Source organism: Alligator mississippiensis, chromosome 13, assembly GCF_030867095.1.
Source record: "Alligator mississippiensis isolate rAllMis1 chromosome 13, rAllMis1, whole genome shotgun sequence".
NCBI classification, from domain to species: domain Eukaryota; kingdom Metazoa; phylum Chordata; order Crocodylia; family Alligatoridae; genus Alligator; species Alligator mississippiensis.
In genome coordinates this window covers 18,030,380-18,050,574 of record NC_081836.1, presented here as the reverse complement: position 1 = coordinate 18,050,574, position 20,195 = coordinate 18,030,380, and the positions used below count along the sequence as shown (strand labels likewise).

General features: G+C 48.2%; 2 protein-coding genes across 12 annotated transcripts in view; one reads left to right on the top strand and one right to left on the bottom strand.

Annotated features, from left to right (window-relative positions):
• Window positions 1-19,533, bottom strand: part of KCNAB2 (potassium voltage-gated channel subfamily A regulatory beta subunit 2) — a 109,935-nt gene extending 90,402 nt beyond the window's left edge. For 3 of the 6 annotated variants that reach the window (XM_059716479.1, XM_059716478.1, XM_059716480.1), the window contains exon 1: window positions 18,986-19,078. The gene's annotated coding sequence lies outside the window, so the exon portion shown is untranslated. Of the gene's footprint in view, window positions 1-18,985; window positions 19,080-19,458 lie in introns of those variants that run through there. The other 3 variants (XM_019493879.2, XM_059716475.1, XM_059716476.1) reach the window with 3 other exon arrangements.
• Window positions 19,534-19,609: 76 nt separating this feature from the next.
• Window positions 19,610-20,195, top strand: part of NPHP4 (nephrocystin 4) — a 105,611-nt gene continuing 105,025 nt past the window's right edge. For 4 of the 6 annotated variants that reach the window (XM_019493871.2, XM_019493872.2, XM_014605805.3 and 1 more), the window contains exon 1: window positions 19,611-19,706. The gene's annotated coding sequence lies outside the window, so the exon portion shown is untranslated. Of the gene's footprint in view, window positions 19,707-20,195 lie in introns of all 6 variants that reach the window. The other 2 variants (XM_019493873.2, XM_019493874.2) reach the window with 2 other exon arrangements.

Here is a 20,195-nt window from a genome sequence, read left to right as displayed (position 1 = left end):
GATCATCCCACCCAAAGCTTTGTTCAGGTAGATCTTAAAAACCTCAAAGGATGGAGATTCCACCACCTCTCTGAGCAACCCGTTTTAGTGCTTTACTACCCTCCTAGTGATAAAGCTCTTCCCAATATAACTTCCCTTGCTGCAATTTGAGACCACTGCTCCTTATTCTGTTATCTGTTACCACTGAAAACAGTCTACCTCCATCCTCTTTGGAACCACCTTCAGGTAGCTGAAGGTTGCTATTAAATCCTCCCTAAATTTTTTCTTCTGCAGACTAAATAAGCCCAGTTTCCTCAGTCTCTCCTCAGAAGCCATGTGCCCCAGCCCCCTAACCATTTCTGCTGCCCTCCACTACTCTCCAATTTGTCTACATCCTTTCTGTAGTGGGGGCCCCAAAACTGGACAGAGAACTCCAGATGTGGCCTCACCAGTGCTGAACAGAGGGGAAGAATCACTTCCCTTGATCTGTTGGGACTGCTCCTATTAATACAGTCCAGTATACCATTAGCCTTATTGACAACAAGAACACACTGTTGGCTCATATTCAGCTTAATGCTCACTGTAACTTGCAGGTCCTTTTCTGCACAGCTGCTTGTGGCAGAGCACTTTTGGTGCCTGCCACTTTAAGAGATTGGAGCAGGCTGTGGAGCAGCCAGCAGGTGCAATGCAGCCTAACAAGACACTCACATGACCACGGGAGGGCTCCTGGATTGGAGGATGGGGCTGGGCAGCCTCAATATAAACACAGGCTCTCAGAGTTTAATGGGCAGTTGCTGTAGGAGTAACATTGTCCAGATAAAGCTGCTGCTCCCAGAACACCTGGAGGTTAAGGGTAGGAACGATGGGGGATGGAAGAGGTTCCTGGTCCTCAGGAATGACTTAAAAGGATGCCCTGCTGGGGGTTGGATGGTGGGGTGGGCCCCAAGAAATGCCATACCAATGCCTCGCTATTGAAAGGTGAGTATGGGGTGCAGTATAGCCTCAGGCCCCATGACATGGTAGGTTACCCCATGGAGGGGTCAGGTGAGGGGTCCAGGCATTGTCATCAGAGGCCCGAGGCCCAAGAGGTGTAAGCCCTAATAGTCCTGGTGAGGGGCTGGTGTAGTAGCCCCAGTGAGGGGACATGAGTGAGCAGCATAGAATAGGGTCTGTACAGGGAGCCTGAAGGACTCTAGCCTCATGCATAGGCCAGCCTAAGTAGAAAGGGAGCTGTGTTTTGGAGGGGCCTGAGAAGGCAGTCCCATATGGGAGTGTGACATTAAGTAGCTCAGTGACCTACATGAAATAACCTTGCTGGCTCATGCTGGGGCCAGGACCAGACCAGTCGAAGGGCTAGAGTACCCATTGCGAGGGATAATGAGAGGCTAGAATCCAGGAGTCCCAACTGGCCTAGAGAAGAGGCCAGGGCCAGTGAGGCCAAAGGTCCCAGAGGGGGTCACAGCCACAAGGGAAAAAGGGGCTTGGGGAGTCTCATTGTCCAGAATGAGGGCTGAGTAGACTGCCTGAGGAGGAGGGATCCAGGCAGGGTCCAAACACCAGGCGGGCATAGAACTAGGTTAATTGTGGGACTGGAACCACATAATGATGCCACTTCTGAGGCATGGGACATGGTGTAGGGATGGTACAAAGCTATGTATTACGCCCTTAGCATTGGGCAATCTCCCACCTTAAACAACTATTCCCAAAGTTTCATCAAAGGTGTGGCAGCAAGGCAGGTGGGTGGACTGATTTAGACAGGTGGGTGGGCCAACATATGGACTGGCCACAAGAAAGCCCCCTGTCATACTGTTACTTAGCCAATTGGTCCCCAGCCTGTGTGCTGGGGATTGTTCCACCCTAGGTCCAGGACTTTGCACTTGTTCTTACTGAACCTCCTAAGATTTCTTTTGCTTCAATCCTCCAACTTGTTGAGGTCTCCGAATCCTAGCCCTACCCTCCAAAATATCTACTATTTCCCCCCAGCTTGGTGTTATCTGCAAACTTGCTGAGGGTTCTCTCTATGCCATCTTCCAGGTCATTGATGAAGATATTAAACAAAATTGGCCCTATGACCGACCCAGTCTTTGACGCATCAGTTGTTTCCAGAGTGGACAGACTGGCAGTCAGACCCATGGCACACAGTCTGCTCTTCTGTACCGGATGCACTAAAATAACTGGAAACCAGCTGTCTTTGAAGGCAAGAGCAGGGAAAAGGACTGGCCTTTGCAAACTGGAAACAACCAACCTCCTTTTTAATATGGGTGTCCTGCCCAATGGGAACTGGGGGAAAGGGTGAGGGGAGGAAAATCTGGCAGCTGCTAAGCTAGCACTGAGTGGCAGGGCTCGGCTGCGATAAATACATTGGTTCTGTGACAGATTCTCTGGCATGTATTCGTACCAGGTCGCTGGGCAACAGGCACCCACAGGGAGTTGCAGGGAGTTTCACAGCGTGGTTCAATTGGCAAGTTCCAGGAGTGCACTGAGATCTACATGGAGGTGGGGGGAGGGAAGCTGTGTATGGCCACTGAGCCCAGCAAGACCTGGGGTCAGTCTCTTGCTGACTGATCTGGCTGCTTCTCCTTCTCTTCCTCACTTCCCTCAAGTGTGCTCCTCTGCTGTGGCCCTGTGAAATGCCAGTCCCAATAGGGGAAGTTGCAGTGAAACTCTGCATCCTGAGCAAGGTTGTCAAGTGCCTGAGGAAACGCTTTGAAAAAGCAGAAGAGAACACAGTCTCCTTGAAATTCTCATGTAGACCATGCTTTAGCAACGGTAGTGAAAACTGTGCAGAGGAAAGGGCTGTGATTCATCAGGGTCTGGACAGAAGTAACCATTGCTCTGAACTTGAATACTACTGGTACAATCTGCTGGGGGGCTGCAACAGCTGGTACCATGTAACCCGTGTCCATGTTTCTTTCCTAGTGTGGCTGCAGGCACACACAGATGTAACCACTCCCAGGTAACTGCTGATGTACCCCCCCCCACCCCAGCAGCAGCAGCTTTCCCCCTTTTGCTTTACAGCAGCTAACATGTACATTTGCTAAGAAATTGCTTGTGTGAAAGTAGGGCCCAAAAACCCAACCATTGTGAGGTAAAGTGTATACCTGCAGTTGGATGTGGCCCCTCTGCTAATAAGTAGAGAATATGTGGCAAAGGGTGAGAGAAGACATGGATGTTTAGAGAGGGGAAGGGACTTGTCCAGGTTGCACAGATCCCAGCCTCCTAACAGCCCTTTCCACTCATTCCCGTGGCTGTTCTGGCACCGATCGTGTTGACTGCCTCTGGCAAGAGTGGTGTTCCCCACTCAGGGCCTAGCCAAAGCAGCCTGGAGCCTTCTCTGCTGAGGCTCCTGAAATCCTGGCTCTCTGGGTTTGTGCTGGCCACCAGCGGTAGCATTCAATCACATTTCTAGCAGTCTCTGTTTTATTATAACTACACCATTAGAGTAATAGAACAGAACTGTCTGTCTGAGGACAAATGCGGTTTAATTAGCGGGATGTTTTTCTGCACTCTCCAAACCACATGCTTCAGGGAAGAACATTCCAAGATGGCAAGAAGGCAAAAGCCAATTAACAGGTAGCCTTCACTGTGAGCCAGAATCTGTATTAAACATCTCCCTCTTAAGGGAAGTGTGCATAAGGAAACCTTGTCTCATTCCTGACAGGTGAATAACACAGTGGGGATTTACTACCTACAGTACCTCGGCGCAACCCACAATTTGATGATTTTGACCAAACTGAAGCATTAACCCATTTATTTGCAATTCACAGTCACAAGGTCCCAAGCAAGACTAGGGCTCCATTGTATCAGGTGCTGTACAAAAACACTGTAAGAGATTAATTGTATCCTGAAGACCCTCCACCCCAAATAGACAAGACATGGGATGAGCAGGAAAGGAGCAGCCCTGCACCTGTTTTACATGTGGGGAACTGAGGCACAGAAGTTGCAGGACTTGCTCAAGTCCACATAAGGCATCTACTAAGCTTGTGCGAATAGGGAAGTATTCGATTTGGATTTGGCCAATTTGGAGGAAAGTTATTTGATTCAGCGATTCTAATCACCGTGCCTGTTTGATTTGGCCAAATCAGAATTGGAAATTTGGTGCAGATTTGGATTGGATGGGGACAGGCAGGCACAGTCAAGCAGCTGCAGGTTCTCCTGTGGCTCCTCTGGCTGTGCCTGCCTCTCCCCGGGCAGGGAGAGCCATGGGAGAAGCCCCCATGGCTGCCCTGCCCAGCTCCATCCCGTTTAGCCCCAGCCTCTTGGCACTTGGGGGGGGCGGTGGCACGCCAGCTCCCAGGCAGCATGCAGCACCCTGCTGAGTCATGCTGTACCCATGCGATGTGACAGCTGCCATGCAGGTGCCAAGCATGGGGTGGGAGGGGGTGATTCCTGGGGGGCTTTGCCATTCCCCCCCCCCCCCCCCCCCCCCCGATTCCCTGCTGCTGCAGCCAATGAGTGCTTTTTTTTTTTTTTGTGCCGGGTGGCTGGGGTCAGGCAGGGCAGCTGCGGGGGCTTCTCCTGCAGCTCTCCCTGCCCAGGGAAAGGCAAGCACAGCTGCAGGAGAACCTGCAGCTGCCCAGCTGTACCTGCCTCTCCCCAGCCGATCTGAATCTCTGATTTTGATTCAGCCAAATCAAATGGGGACAGGGATTCGAATCACCGAATTGAATCACTGTCCTCTGAATTGATTTGGAGGCTTCGGATTCGATTCGGACCTTTTTAACGGGTCTTCCGAGTCTATGAGGATTTGGCCGCTGAATCTCCTCTGAATCGAGTCTGCGACCAAAGCTTCGCAGTCCTAGCATCTACACCCAAGTCAGGAATTGAGCTCAGGAGTCCCAAGTCAGAGGTCAGCGTCTCTCCCACAAACCCATCCTTCTGGCTTTGGGAACAATCCTCCACCACAACCCAGAGGCACTTTTCAAAGGACTTGCCATGCCCATTTGCAAGTCTAGCTGGAAGCATGCTTTGTTCACTGAAATAGTTGTATGTGGGGATGTCTCTGCCTTGCTCTCCCTAGAGGAGGTTGGCATGGACACTCCTCTGCCTGTTACATAAAGCCACATTGCTGCCCTGCTCAGCTAAAGGGATGACCCAGGAGGGACTGGCAAAACTGTATTTCATACGCTCAGGGCAAAGGGAAAGCACAGGTTCCCCAAGTCTTACTGTGCAGCATCTCCAGCTTCTTTTGCTGGAGGGAGAAGAGCTTTCTTTCCAGCACTTGAAAAGCAGCTGTGGTGTTTGGCATGGAGGGCCAAGTTATTGAAATTAGGCAATTACAGATCCAGGCAGGTGCTTATGTGATTCTTTTCCGCAAGCTTTTCTTGTCATCATTGGGAACCTAGACACCTTTAAAAGCCAGGTCCTTACAGAAAACTGTAATGTACAGCCAAGCCCTCTGATACCACCGAATCCGCACTGAGAACACCTGTGATTGTCACTTCACACATCTCAAAAACGCTTTCACTCAACATGGACACTTCTTCAGAGAGACAGATTGCACTTTTGAAAGAGCCACCCAGATACCATGTGAAGACTTGCTGCAGTACAGAAGGAAAACCCCCATGAATTGCACACCACTGGGTATGACATATCACCCCTCCCTGGAACCTGTATGGAAAATCCTCAAACAACTGCAACCCATGCTAGAAGGAGACCCAATTCTTAAAGGGGTCTTCCCAGAACCATGCACCTTAGCCTTCAAACAAGCACTGAACCTTGCTAACTTCATCCTCAGAAGCAAACTTCCTACGGCCCAAAACGCACCAAATGGATCCAGACCACACCATGATAGGAAATGTAAAACCTGCCAACATATCTCTACCACCCCTACAAGTACTACACCCCAGAACAGAACCATCGGCATTCCTGGATCTTACCAGAAATGTCACATTTCATCCAACACACCAAATGCCCTGATGGAGAATACGTAGGAGAGATCAAACAACAACTGCGCACCAGAACGAACACACACCAGAAATCTGTTGAAGACAAGAATACTTAAGTACCGGTGGGGTCACACGTCTCACAAGAAAACCAATCTCTTGGTTCTAATCCTCAAAGGAAACTTACAAAATACCTTTCACAGATGAGCCTATGAACTTCACCTCATCAATCTACTGGATACAAAAAAAAATCATGGACAAAATACAGACATTGGATTTTTGACACTTTATATAACCTGCCTAGGTAAACCCTCCACTTTTTACTAGCTATTCTCATTCCCTTCCCCGTTACCCTTCTGTCTTTCATCCTTTGAGTACAGATACATTTATTCCCCCTCCCCTCCCCTCCCACCTACTGACCACCTCAATTTACATTTTAACTGACTGGTGTGCATACATACTGGCCTTGGTCTGTGCTCTTCCAGGATGTAGTGGTCAAGCAGCCAATCTGCAGATGTTTCCTTACCCTGATGAAGGATGTTTGTGCCCAAAAGCTTGCTAAGAAGAATTTTTCCAGCTATTTGAGTTGGTCTAATAAAAGATACTGGATTTACCCAAAGAACCTTGTCTGCCTATGTCCTTAGACCAACACAGCTACAACCTAAGGACATTCTTTTAAAACTGATCCTTTGATGAGATCTCTCCTTGTTCCAACATTATAAAAATGGGTAGATAAGAATCCTTCATCTCTATTCATTTTAATTTTTAAATATACTGGCACATTTTATTGTGCCTTCTCCATGCTTAGAGAGCATAACTTTTTAAAAGCTTTCCTTGTTTGGGAGTCTTTCCAGGTCCCTAATCATTTTCATGTTTTCACCTGTCCTGTTCACTCCACAGTCAGTATGTACTCACAGTGAAAGTATATCATTGATTCAGAGAAAGACACTTGAACAGAGGTTCTCAAACTGTGGTCTGCGAGCTGCATTCAGGTGGTCCACAGAAAGGTGACCTAAGGCTAAAGCTGACAAACATTACATCTGACTTCCCAATACTTTGCTCAAAAAACCAGGCACATCCATCGCATTAGAAAGGTAAGACTATGGATATTAAAATATGAGTTGTGTGTTTTGATTTGTAGAACAAAAAAAAGTTTAAGTGGGCCGCTGAGAACCTCAGAAATTTTTAAGTGGTCTGTGGGGGGAAAAAGAAAAGTTTGAGAACTACTGCACTAGAGCATTTTCAGCATCTTACACGTTTTTAATGCAACCTAATACCCTGTTAACTTTTTTAGCCACTGCTACAGATTGGCTTGATGCTTTCACTCCTCACAATGCTATTGTGATTTACAAGCAGATTTTTTTCTACAAGGTAATTCCCTGGAGGTTGAGTTAGAAGAAGCCTTTGGGCCATTAAGCTGAGGGCTAAGTTTTAATACCAGGCACAAGGGCCAAGTGCACAGATGGTAGCTAGGTTTCAACAATCTGACCCTGAAGGTCAGTTACCCCAGAGGACAACTTGAGCAGCTTAAACAAGATGGCAAAGTGCCCTCCTGTCATGCCTCCAGCACTAGAGGTTTTCTCCAAGTCACTGCTGGTTCCACAAAGGAGGAAGGAAGGGGGATGGGGCAAAGCAGCTCTGAGTGGACTACCAACTTTTCTAATTGAGTGCTGCTCAGCCCTGACAGCAGCAGAGCTTGCCACAGGAGTGCCTGGGGCAGCGAGCTGATCTAACTGGGACAGCTCTGCGTATTCATGACAAGGGCTGGAAGTCGGCTAAGGACTAAACTTCTCCTTGCTGGGGCAAATGAGCAGCACATTCATGTTTGCCCACTGAGACCTGCTGTATCATAACCCTTCAATGTGGATTCTTTTTGCATGCACTTGTCTAGGGCAGGGACACTCACAGGCAGCCCAGTGGAGGCCTGCCCTGGCCAGCCACCAGGAATCACAAGCCATGACTGTTTTGCATGAAGTGGGACAGGGAGTTTGAATATCAAGGCAACAAGTCCTGGTGCGAAAGACAGACTCCCAATCTAAGCAGCCTTCTCACAGTTGAGGCAATACAGGGCAGTTCAAACTCTGCAACCTGCCCTCCACCCCACCTGCAGGCTGCACAGAGACCCTCTCAGGCCATACTTTTATCAGCTGTGACCCAGCAAAACCTTCCCTACAATGGAAGGGGGCTATGTTAATTTTAGCTTGACAATGGCAATTCAGGGCCCAGCATATTCCCAGATACAACTCCTAGCAGCAGGACAGAACAATCAAGACAAACTGAAGACCTGGTGTATGGCTATCCCATAGCACACAAATATCTGAAGTCATGCAGGAGCTTCTTCACCAGCACCCAACTTCTCAATGCCACACCCAAGGAGACATGACTACAGATGTGGAATGAGACGCTGAAGAAAATACCTGACAGCAAAAAAAAACCGGATACTGCAGTGGCTCAGTCCTTACCACCAGGGGCTGACAAACCATGGCAAAGGTGGCAGTGTCTCAACCACCTACATACTGGAAGTTGGATGCTTCAAGGAACTAATGGAGAAGTGGGGCTATACCATTGCTATACCATAATAAAGCACTGGAACAGTTTACCCAGGGAGGTTGTGGAATCTCCATCCTTGGAGGTTAAGACCTGGCTATACAAAGCCTTAGCTGGGACCCTACAGTTGGGGACGGTCCTGCTTGAGTGCGTGTGCACGCGGGGGGGGGGGGGGGGGGGGGGGGGGCAGCGTTGGACTAAATCAGGGGCAGGCAATTATTTTGGGCAGAGGGCCGCTTACTGAGTTTTGGCAAGCAATCAAGGGCTGCATGACAGGAAGCCCAGGGCAGATAAATATTAGTTTCCTAAATTTTTTAGGGGCCCCGCGAGACCAGACAGAATGGCTTGATGGGTCACATCTGGCCCACGGGCCGCATTTTGCCCACCCCTGGACTAAATGACCTCCCAAGGTCCCTACCAACTCTTATTTTCTATGATTCATTGGTTCAAACACCTGCTGCAATGCCTGCTGCTTGAAGGCACACCGTACAATGAAAGATCTTCCAAAGGACAATAAATGACCACAAGCATATGTAATGAAATGGTCAAATGTGGCAGACAGAGATGAGAAGACGACTCCTAGCAGAGCACCACAACCCCTGCCTTGTCCTGAGTGCAGCTGGGCATACAGATCTCCACTCTGCTGTGTTCACCTAGCAAATCCCTTACAGAGAAAAAAAACTTTGTCCCCAGGGAAGGACACTTTCTTCAATTGAGCAACTTAGAAGAACACAATGACCTTAATGTTAAGATATTCATTTCTTTAAATATATTTAAGAGCCTGGTGTCCTGCTGCAAGGCAGAGGATATATTAGACACTGAAGTAGGGAGCTGCACACTGGAGTGGTCTCATTCCCTTGTCATGGCAATCTGTTTCCCCCGCCACCATCCCACTTTGGAACCATCTGGCACTTGTCCCCTTTTGCCAGTAAAGCTGCTCAGGGACACAACTTCAGGGCAATTTATGGCTGCATTTCTGTTCCTGCCAATACACTTGGCAATGCAAATCCATGCTGCTGAGCCTTTACCAGATACAAGATATGCAAGACAGTCCACTCAGGTTTGCTCCCCAGTTCATTTTGCCAATCCAGATCCTGTGCATATCTTATGTGCACTCAAGGGAGGGAAGGAAGATGTACCTGAGCACCTACACTTCAGGGTTAAGTACAATAGTTCGTGCCTCCTGCCCTGAACCTGGCAAACACACTGCAAACTTCCCGTGTTGTTCCCTTCTGGGTCCAGGTTTCTCAGTAATGCTTGGCATGCCACCTGTCCTACCAGGGCACTGGCCACTAGGATACAGAAACAACTCCCCTGCAGGGTTCAAGCACCTGACTTTGGGATGGCTCAGTGATCAATGCTCAGCTCACTCCTCAGCTTGGCAAGGGCCAAATGCAGGCTGCAATGTGTGGTAGAGCCAACCGAGGGATGCAAAGAACACTTAATGTGCCACGCAAGTCATCCCTTCGGGGGAAGCAGCCACTTGCAAATTCCCCCTCAATATCCTTGATTTCTGAAGTAAAAAAATTCAACAGCAACTAATACAATTTACAATTGCACAGAATCAAGATAACCTTTGAGCTCCAATAAACAACGGTCCTTGAAACAAAAGCCTCCAAGAGTGATCCTCTGTAGCCTTCTGTACACTCTAAGAGTTGCACTGCTCTGCTCAGGACTACTGCTTACAGAGCATACCTGGGAGAAGGGAAAAGATGGCAGAGAAAGGAAGTGCAGGTTAGAACAAGTTCAGCTTCTGCCACAGCGACTCTTGCCCAGTGTCTGCTGATTTTGAGCGCATGAGTGATTAGAGAAGAGAGTGAGCTAATGACCAGCAGAATGCCAAGAGATGAGGACTCTGCCTTCATCTCAGGCCCCTTTGGAGTTTTATGCTTCACTGTGAAGCTCCCCAATTTCCTGGTTCATAGCAGACCTCCAGTTTTGGACATACATCCTTACTTGGAAACAACCACTTGCAACATTTGTTACAATCATTTTAATAGAGGAAAATATAAAAACCAAGAGGGAGGACAAAACTGCTGAGTGTGTTGCAAGTTCCCCCTTGCTCAAACAGCAGAAATTGTAGATAACAGAAGGCAGGAGGAGTAAGGAGATCAATAATTTTGAGAAATGTTTTGCTAGCACCAGCACTGCGGCTTTGTTTCTTCATAAACTTTCACAAACAGCATATTGAGTCATCAGATCTGATGTGTTTCAGTATTGTTCTGCCAATCTTCCTAAGCACAAACCTTTAAACAAAGAACTATATATAAAAGGTGATGCCAATCATATTTCAGCACTGGCATCCTGGACAGTTAGCTCCAAGTGTTCCACAGCAGCCCCAAATGAGGCGGAATAAAAAAATTCTTAGGTCAATGGATGCTTATGTTAAATTTTGTCTCCTACTAAAAGTGTGTTTAATAACTGGGGGAGGGAAGGGCAGCAGAGACCAGAACAAAACTTAACTTTTGTAGTAGTAAAAAAAATTCTTTCCTCTTGTGGCTGTATGACAGCAGTTCTGAAAAGAAACGAGGAATTCACTGCACTGTCCAGGACAAATTCCAATGCAAGTGAATTCTGTTCTGCTGACCTCAGAGTTCTGCACTCATTTTCTTTTGGGCAGTATCTTTCTTTGCTTCCTGTCCCAAACTCTTGTGCACTCCTGCTTTCCCTGATCATTGTGCCCTTTGACACTGATCACAGTACCCACTTCTTCAGCCTACCCAGGAGTTCTGATCATCCCTCCCATTAGCAGCTGAATGGAAGAGGCATTTCTTGTTAACCAGGAAGGAGAAGTTATTGCCAAGAAGTTAAAACCTTTTTGGATGCACAGACTCTGAAAGCCAATCTTGAACTTCTTGACACCCAATCTCTCCAATGTCTAAGCCTGAGGATGCCAGCTCACTCAGCATCTAGGGCAAGAAACATTCACTATGCTTTTAAAAAAAAGTCTCACGAGAAGCAGCCCTAATGGAAGATGCAGCAGAGGAGGTCAATGTCCTTTTTAGACCTGTGTTTTTTGAAATATCATCCAAACATGTCTAGGAATAACCTGCATCCAGAGGCTCCACCCTCACTCTGCTGTATGGCAACTGCAAACAATTCTGGACGCGAAGAGTACGGGTGGCAGGCTGAAAGAAGTCCTGGTTGAAAGAAGCAGGCCACAGATTCGACTTCCATTCCTGCTGTATCTTCAGCTCTGTGGCCAACCCTACCACCTAACCTAGCCACAGTTTTCAGAGCCTGGAGGAGTTCCTGCCCTGCCACTCTTGCCCATGGAATGGATGCATGTGCTGCAGGTAGCCCCATCTTACCCCTCACCCCATGGTTTGTCTCATTACGTTAAACACAAAACCCACCATCAGTCCCAGCTTCCTTCCCAGTATGGATGCTCAAAATAGTTTCTGAGGAATCTTTGGTGTTTACACCAACAGTTCCCAGACAATCCAACTCCTGTTGAGAGCCACCTAGTAGCATGATTCCAACAAAAATACTGCTACAACTCTGTGCAAGGCACAATTGCCTGATGGCAGAAAAACAGTGCAGGGCTATTCTTGGTTCCTTGTTACAGCATCCCAGTCAGCCAGATGAAAGCTATCTTTTCACTTGGCCATTGTCCAAAGCACAAAGAAGCATTACATCTGCCCCACACCTGCCCTCTGATGTTGCAAATGTCTCCACAATGATACCTATGTTTAGTTTACACATTAGGGCAGAAGCAGAAAGGACTCTTTGCATTTTTCCTTAAGCCGAGATTGCTTACTCTCACTTAGCCCTGTCTATTCCATGCTGCATCTTCCTTCCCAGTATTTCAGCCTGGTGACTTAAACAGGCACTGTCCTATCCTAATGCTCAGTGAAGTGCTGTGCACACATGCAGTGCTGCTTAAATGTCTAATACGTCATCTGCCTTCTGTTGCCTTGCAGCAAGACACCAGGCTTTTAAGATATTCATTTCTTTAAATATACTTAAAATTAGCATTATTGTGCTTCTTTAATTTGCTCTATTGAAGGCAATGTCCTTCCCTGGGGACAAATCTCTCACTTGGCTCACAGTGACTCAAGTGTTTCTTTATTCAGGCACCAGGCCACTGTTGCCTGTGGACAGCATCCTTCCAAAATGCTTGCATGATCAGACACCAGGCTCTTTCACATCATTCAGGTTGTCTCGTCTCAGGGCTGTAATATTTCCCCTCTCTCTCTAGTGGGTAAAATTTGCTAATTCAAGCCCCAGTTCCTCAATGGAAGTACATTGCCTTGAAAGAGACTCAGAATTTCATAGACTTGGCTAAGCTTATCCGTTGACCCTGCTTTTAATGTCTTTGAAATGTTGGGAAAAGCTGTGATGAACAGAAGAGGCTCCTGTACCTCCACTTTTCAAAACAGCTCTAATTTGGGGGCAGCAGTAATTATCTAGTAATAGTGAAGTTTACAAAGCACAAACTATTTCAATCCTGAAACCATACAGGGGCAGCACAACCTAAAGTGCTGCGCACGTAGTGGAACTCAAAGATTCTACAAATGACTCTGCTATTGACATGATGAGTAACCTGGGAAGTCAGTTACAACAGGATCTTTAAAAGTAAAACAATTCTGGGAGCAGAGTGTGAGCTGCTCTGACCCTGATTTGCAGAGAGCCTGTACATCAACTATTTAAGTATCTATACTACAGGGCAATGCAAAAAATGACAGTGTGGAAAGAGCAGCTGCAGCATGCAGCCACACAGATTACATAAAGAATGGACAATTCCTTGAGGCACTGATGAGATATTACAATTTTTAAAAAAGTCTTCCCTCTGATCAAATTGAATGAGATTAAATTCAGTTCCCTTCTCACTTGGATGCAAAATAAAATATCATGGGCAAGCATGGGATAGGCATGGTATAACAAGATTGCTGTGAGCTCCCATACCTCCTCTTAAGTCCCACTGAGTAAGAATGACTTTGGCATTTTTGAAAATGTTATTAGCATCCTTTAAGAAGCAAGGTTAGGAGAAAGAATGCAATGAAAACAGAAGTATATTTGCTGGAATTAGAAAACTTAGACTTTTCAATAAACCCAGTCATTGGCAATGTGTAGGGGGTGCACACACACCCCTTGAGATTGGCAAGCAGCGACCACCCACAGGGGCGCACTGCCAAGCCCCCCCTTGCTGCTGACACTGCCGGCAGCATCTGTGGGTGGTCACCAACCGCTGGTCAGCACTTGCCACCCCCACCCCAATCGCTGACACCGCTGTGGCTGCAAGCGGGAGCTCCCTGCTTGCCGCCGCCACCTGTGGGTGGTCACCATGCCCCCCAGCCTCCAGAGGCACGCGTCATTCATGAATCCAGTGCCCATTCCAGGCTGCTGACAGAATAATTATTGTCTACACTCCAAGGAAGTTGGTATATCCTGTCCCTACACATATATACAAATACAACCGATAGCTAAATCTTATGCAGCAATGTCAGAGATCTTCAAACCAAAGAATGAGGTCTAGGTGTTTCTTTCCTCATGTACATGAACTTATAAAAAAAAAAAAAAAAAGGTCAGTAAATCAACTAGTGACGTGGGTTGCAATAACCCATGATCCTGTTACTGTTAGAAATCTGGAATGCTCAAATTGCTGATTAATAGCCATGCCTGAACTCTACAGCTAAAATGACTCAAATTATCAAGGAAAAGAATCACATGGACTATTGCCTGGAGCTCTTAAAAGTATAAATTAATAGTCACCCAGGTTTGCACAGAACTAGAGGCAGGGAACATTTTGGAAAAAGGGCTGCCTTTGTCAAATGTCCATACAGTGCCCAGCATAAGGACACCCTAACCCCTGGGCTGGGGTTCCTAGATGCTGCCAGAACAGAATACATAACACCACTAAAGCATAAAAGGAAATTAGAACAAAGAATCACGATGAGGTCTTCTATACATGGAAGCGGGGGAGGGGAGGGAGGGAGGAGACTGCTGGCAGAGCTCATCCCAAACCATCAAACAAAATGCTCCCCAAGAAACTCTTGCCACCTGACTTACTAAATGAGAAGCGCTGATGGATAAATGTACTTCTATTACAAAGGGAGGAAACTTGTTACCTTGTCAAGTCTCCCCAAGAGTGACCACTCACACATGCTCAGAGTTTGGGTCACAAAGCTAACTGCTTCCTTAATACATATTTCCATAGATTTTGTGATATATTTATTGGAAGGCAACTTACTGGTTAATAATGAAGGACACAAACAACAGAGCAGAGCAATCCTACCATAAAGCTAAGTGAGCCATGAAACATACATGACAAGCTTTCACAAGCTACCTCATCTGAATCCTCATTCTAGCTGCCAAACTGCTCCAGCTAACTCTGCTTTGTACATAAGCAGGAGGGGAGGAAGATGAGATCACGTTCAAGGTGTTCCATAATGGGGAAATCAATCCTTTACATCAGACAAGCTAATTTAAGGGGATACCATCTCAAGAATTTACTTGCATCTGAAAATGTTTTTCTCCTATTACTACAACCGACCTGTTATTATGCTGTTTGAAATATACCGCAAATTATATTTATATTTTCTCTATTTTTCAATCTTTGCTCTATGCATTTGATAGCACTGTTTGTACAGTTTGTTCCAGTGACTCAGGTCAATTTCCTATTTGTTTACACAGACCCTTGATACTGTAGTAAGGAAAGGAAAATACGTAAAATAAGATAACCCAAAAAACCCCAAACCATGGTTCATGAAATATCTTCTCTTTAAAGAAGTGTGTGTGTGTGTGTGTGTGTGTGTGTGTGTACACAGACACGTATGATACAAAACTGTATCAATAAGGCTGACAAAATGAAGCAAGCATTATTTCTTTTATCTAATGCCACAATGCAGTGGCAAAGTCCTTTAAATCCACCTGCACAGGTGTACCCTGAGAACACATGTGCCTTTGCACAGGTGACATTCTTTTGCTAATTATAAATTCCTCCCATTTTTAACTGTCTACATTTCAAGTTGTTGGTATCTCTTTAAACCCTGTTGCTCATTACTTACATGCAGGTAGGTTTTAGGATTAGAAAATCCAATATTTATCTTTGATGCAAGCAGCCAAGACATGATATCAGCCTTTTTAAAAAAATACTATAAATTGTTTTTTAATCTACTTAGACTTTCACCAAATATACAGAAAATAAGTAATCCTTGAAACAAGGACCTCCGAGAGCTATTCTCTACATCCTTATGCATGGTCTTGGGGTTGTGCTTCTGTCACAGACTGAGCGATTGCTGCTTATAGCATGTTCAGCTGTAAGAAAATACTGAATCACAGATGAGGAAAGGAAACATAGATTATAACTAGCTCTGTCTTTACTAGAGCATCAGATTCTCAGCTACCAGCCAGTTTTGTCATGGTCTGTCAAGCGGGTTTAGGGCCAAGAGGTGAGCCTAGGGATTTTAGGGACAGAAGTTCAAGGTACCATGTATTCCTTAATAACTGAACCCTTATTACCATGTAGGCTACAAAGTTTGTCAATTCCTGTTAATTCCTTTTAACAATTTAGCCTGGGAATAGTCTCACTATACCCTAATTGCACATGGCATGGAACAAAGTATCAATAACAACTGCACAATAGAAGTATGAATGCATTTAGTAATAGAGAAATTCTCTCAATTGCTATGGAGAATTCTCCAAAATGGTGCATGTATTCATCATTTGCCTAATGCCAATATATTCTACATCTATAAATTACTAAGGATGGCAGTCCGAGCAATGATTACTGGTGTAGAACAAGATTCAGCTACATAAAGGTTAGAATGACAGGTCAAACTGTCTCTCTACATCAACATTAGCTAGATGGAATCATTCTTTCTTGCAATTTCAATGAGACAAAAGGATGCCATTTGCTTAATACTTTCTAGATATGCACTGAAAATGTATTGAGGATGCTAATTTAGCTACTATACTTTACTGGCTTACACTTCACCTATGCTGTCATTACTAGGCTTCAGTTGTGTTTTGCCCTGTAACCATTCAGCCAAGTTCAGGGTGGCTGAATGAAAGTGGCTTTCACTGATAGCTACTTGGTTTGGATTTAGCCCTGGCTAGAGACTTTTTTTTTTTTTTTTTTTTTTATGATACAACCAACAAAAAAACCCACACACTAAACAAGACAGATTTTAGTTCAAAGTTCCAGACTCTTTATGCAGCATCATATCTAACCTCCTCTGCATAAGGCCAGCTTTTGTACGTTTGATGACAACTGTTTAACGTCTACATGAAATCAGAATTGGCAGAAGAGAGTTGCATCTTCTGTACACATGGATATCAACAAATCTCATGCACCCTCTGTGAAACAAGGAGGGTTCATTCCAGACCATGTCCTTGCAACAGTGCCACAGCTCTGGAAGGAATGCTTTCTTTTTTCGGGAAGTGCACCCATCACAGCAACCTTGCACATTGCAGGGAAAAATATCGTTGTTCTCTCCAGTTTTAATTAGTGCTTCTTTAGCTACAACAACAGAAAGTCTGCTCCTAGACATGGCAAAGGAAGTTCTTCGCGCCCCCCCAAGAGGTGACCTTAATAGCCACTGCAGACATAGACAATCAAAACACAGTGCTGTCATGGCTTGTGTTGCACCTGCCAGCTACACAAAGCAGTTATCAATTTCAAAGGGAAAGCATCATAGAGGGCATGTCTTAATTGCTTCTGGAGGATACTGATGGATGCCACTGTGCAACACAGCACATCTGCTTTGCACAGGCTACAGCCAGGGACAAATGCAACAGGGCTGCTACAGAGCTGCACTGGACATGCCCAAGACAGACAGTGTACCCAGGCAGCTTCACTGCATCCTTTCCTAGCTTTAGGGTATGCCAAGTAGATGTCACGCTTCACTGTGGTGCTCCTTAGCATGGTCTGGAGATAAAGTAGATGTCTTCTGAAGGTCAAAAATGGGAAAAGGATGCAGAAGGAAATGCCTTGCAAAAGAAGCAGCAGGACCAGAGAGCAGCAGCTTTATTTTAATTAATTCAAACATCCTTACAGCGGTTGTGATCACAGCAAGATCTTGCTAACTAGTTCACAGGAAGAAAATAAATGTATCCTGTTAATAAAAGTTTCCCCTGAAGGAATAAAATCTTGCAGCTTAGCTCTCAGCTAAAAGCCAAAACAGAGACAGCCTCACTCACCAAAGCACTGACAAGAAGTTCTTTGGAGAAGACAGGAACTTGGGGATAAGACAACACAACGCTTTTGTGCTGACTTTACTAAGCCAACCTGTTAAATACTGAGCATATGCTTTGTGTTAAGGAAGTCTGGCTACTAGACCAGAGTTAGCTGAACAAATCCTAATAGTCAGGCCTGAAGAGGAAAGTCTTTATAGTTCAGCTTGATCTACAGGAGGCAGAGAAGGGGCAGAATATGCCAATTTCAAAGAGCAGAAGCAACAGCCTATAAGAAAATGTGTAACACAGAGCTGTCATGTATAGTTGATTGCATTTCTTCTCTCACACCCTTTATTTGTTTATTTCCATCTATCCACTCAGTCTGATCCACTGTATGTATCCTTAGGTCAATCCCAGACAAGACACATGTTTAAACCTACTGTGTCAAATTTCACACTACTCCTGGTAATTCTCCTTTGCTCAAAAATTACTATGGCAGGCTCTTTGGAACGGGGACCCTATCCTTACCTACATTCATACAGAATGCTACTTGCAGAAAGACAGCCTTACCAAGGTGTGGGCCCTACACAGCAAGTCCCCTGAGCTAGAAGATGCAGGTCCCACTACACTGTGACCTCCTGTCCCCTAACATTTGCTATGCAGACAGAATGCCCAAGTCACCCAAGGGCAACAATGGCACCAACACACCACACAGCCATTAAGGAGAGTTTCAATTCATTTAACACTTTATTCTCCCACTGCAGCAGACCTGAAATCTTGGGAGAAGTCACGGAGTTCATGTCTTTCTATTTGAAATCAAAGAGCTAAATTAATGCAATATCAAGAATGAACAATTAATTCCTCGCAAAGCCACAAAGGTTTGAGGTGAGCCGAATCCTGCCCTGCCCCCTCCACTCTGTCTGCCTGAACACAGCTCGGGCTCAAAATCCCACCAAGGACCCAGCAAACCCCCCCTTCCCCCCAAAAAACACCCGACCCCGACAGTGGCTGTCACCAGGGTTTGCAGCAACACTGCTGTGCCCGCACGCGAGGAGCCACCAACGGAGACTGACGAGCTCCGGCAGCCGAGGCCCCAACTAAGAGCTGCAAAGGCAGTATTTCCTGCCGAGGGGGGCCGGGTTACGGACCCGGGAAGGAAGATGAAGGCGCCAGGCTGCAAGCCCTGCCCGGCGCGCGGAGCGGCAATGCGCAAGGCCTGGGGAGAAGCAGCAGGGGAAGCTCCGGCGGCCCCAGGCCTGCGTGCGGGGCAGGCGCTGCTCCCGGCCGGCCGGGCTGTCTGCCTGCCTGCGCGGCGCCGGCCCCGCCAGGGCGCAGCCGTGCGCGGGCGCTCCCAGGCCGGCAGAGCGGCTACGGCCCGCACCGGGAGCCCCCGGCCCACGCCGCGAAGCGCTCCGGGCAAGGACCCCGCACCCCCCGCCGCGGAGACCCCGCACCTGGCAACCACCGCCGCTGCGCTCCGCGCCGTCCCGCGCTGCCCCGAGCATCCTCGCCCTCGTGGGGGAGAAGCCCCGCCCCGCGGCTGCCCATAGGTCGTTCGGCGCCGCCACTCACCGCCACTCAAACTCCCGGCGCGGATTGGCGGAGGCCGGAGCTTCCTCCGGTGACGAGGCTGCCGGCGCGGGAGCAGGAGCGGCTCGGGGCGCCCCTTCAGCGCGCTACCCCTCCCCTCCCCTCCCGCCGCAGCGCTCGAGTCCAGTCGCTCCTCTTCCTTCCCCCGTCCCGCCCCCCCGCCCGCGAGCCGCGGCCCGTCCCCCGGGGCACCCGCAGTCCCGCGCCAGCGCCGGGCCTCGTGCCCACTCCCGGGGCCTTGCTGGGCCGTGAGTGCCGGGGGCTGCCACGGTCACTGCGTACTCCGCAGCCGGCGCCGCGCCCGCCCGGGCTCCTCTGCCAGCCCTGCCCCGCTCACCGCAGCGCTGCCGCCGCCTTCTCCCGCCTGCTGCAGCTCGGCGATGGAGGCGCCCCCCTCCCCCCCGCTGCGGAATCCCATCGCCCTGGTAACCGGATGCTAAGCCGCGGGCTAGACCATTCCGGCGGGGGAGCCAGAGCGGCCGGGCGCGGCAGAAAGGGGAGCGGGCAGAGGCGGCGGTCAGGGGCTGCCCCCGGCCAGGCGCTTGGTTCAGCCCGCGAACATGGCGGCGGCCCCGCGCGCTGCAGGTAACTGGTAGTTTGTCAGCCCGGCCCGTGTCCTGCTGAGCCCCGGGCCCCGGCGGGCAGGGGATGGGGGCGTCCACAAGGGGAGACCCGCGGGGGAGCTGAGTGCCGCGACAGGTGTGTGGGGGGTCTGGCCCGGGCAGGCGAGGAGGGGAAGCGACCGCGGGGCCCGCCCCTCGCTGCGGCGCTGGCAGGAGCCCCCGGGCCGTTTGGGGGAGGTGCGGAGGGGCCCGTCTGGGCTGAGCGCTCCCTGGGGCGGGGGAGCCGCGCTTGCTTAAGCCAGTCCACGTAGCCTAGTCGCTGCCACGGGCTGTCAGCAAAGCGGGGCCCGCGGGGGAGCGGCCGGCCGATGCGGGGCGATGCCGCGGGGCCGTCGGTCCCCCTCCCCTACATTCTTGATCCAGTCAGAATTTACAGTGGACTGCCTGGCGGCAGCAGCAGCAACATTTCCTATTCAGGCAACAGCCAGGAAGTCACTTGATTTTATAGCTC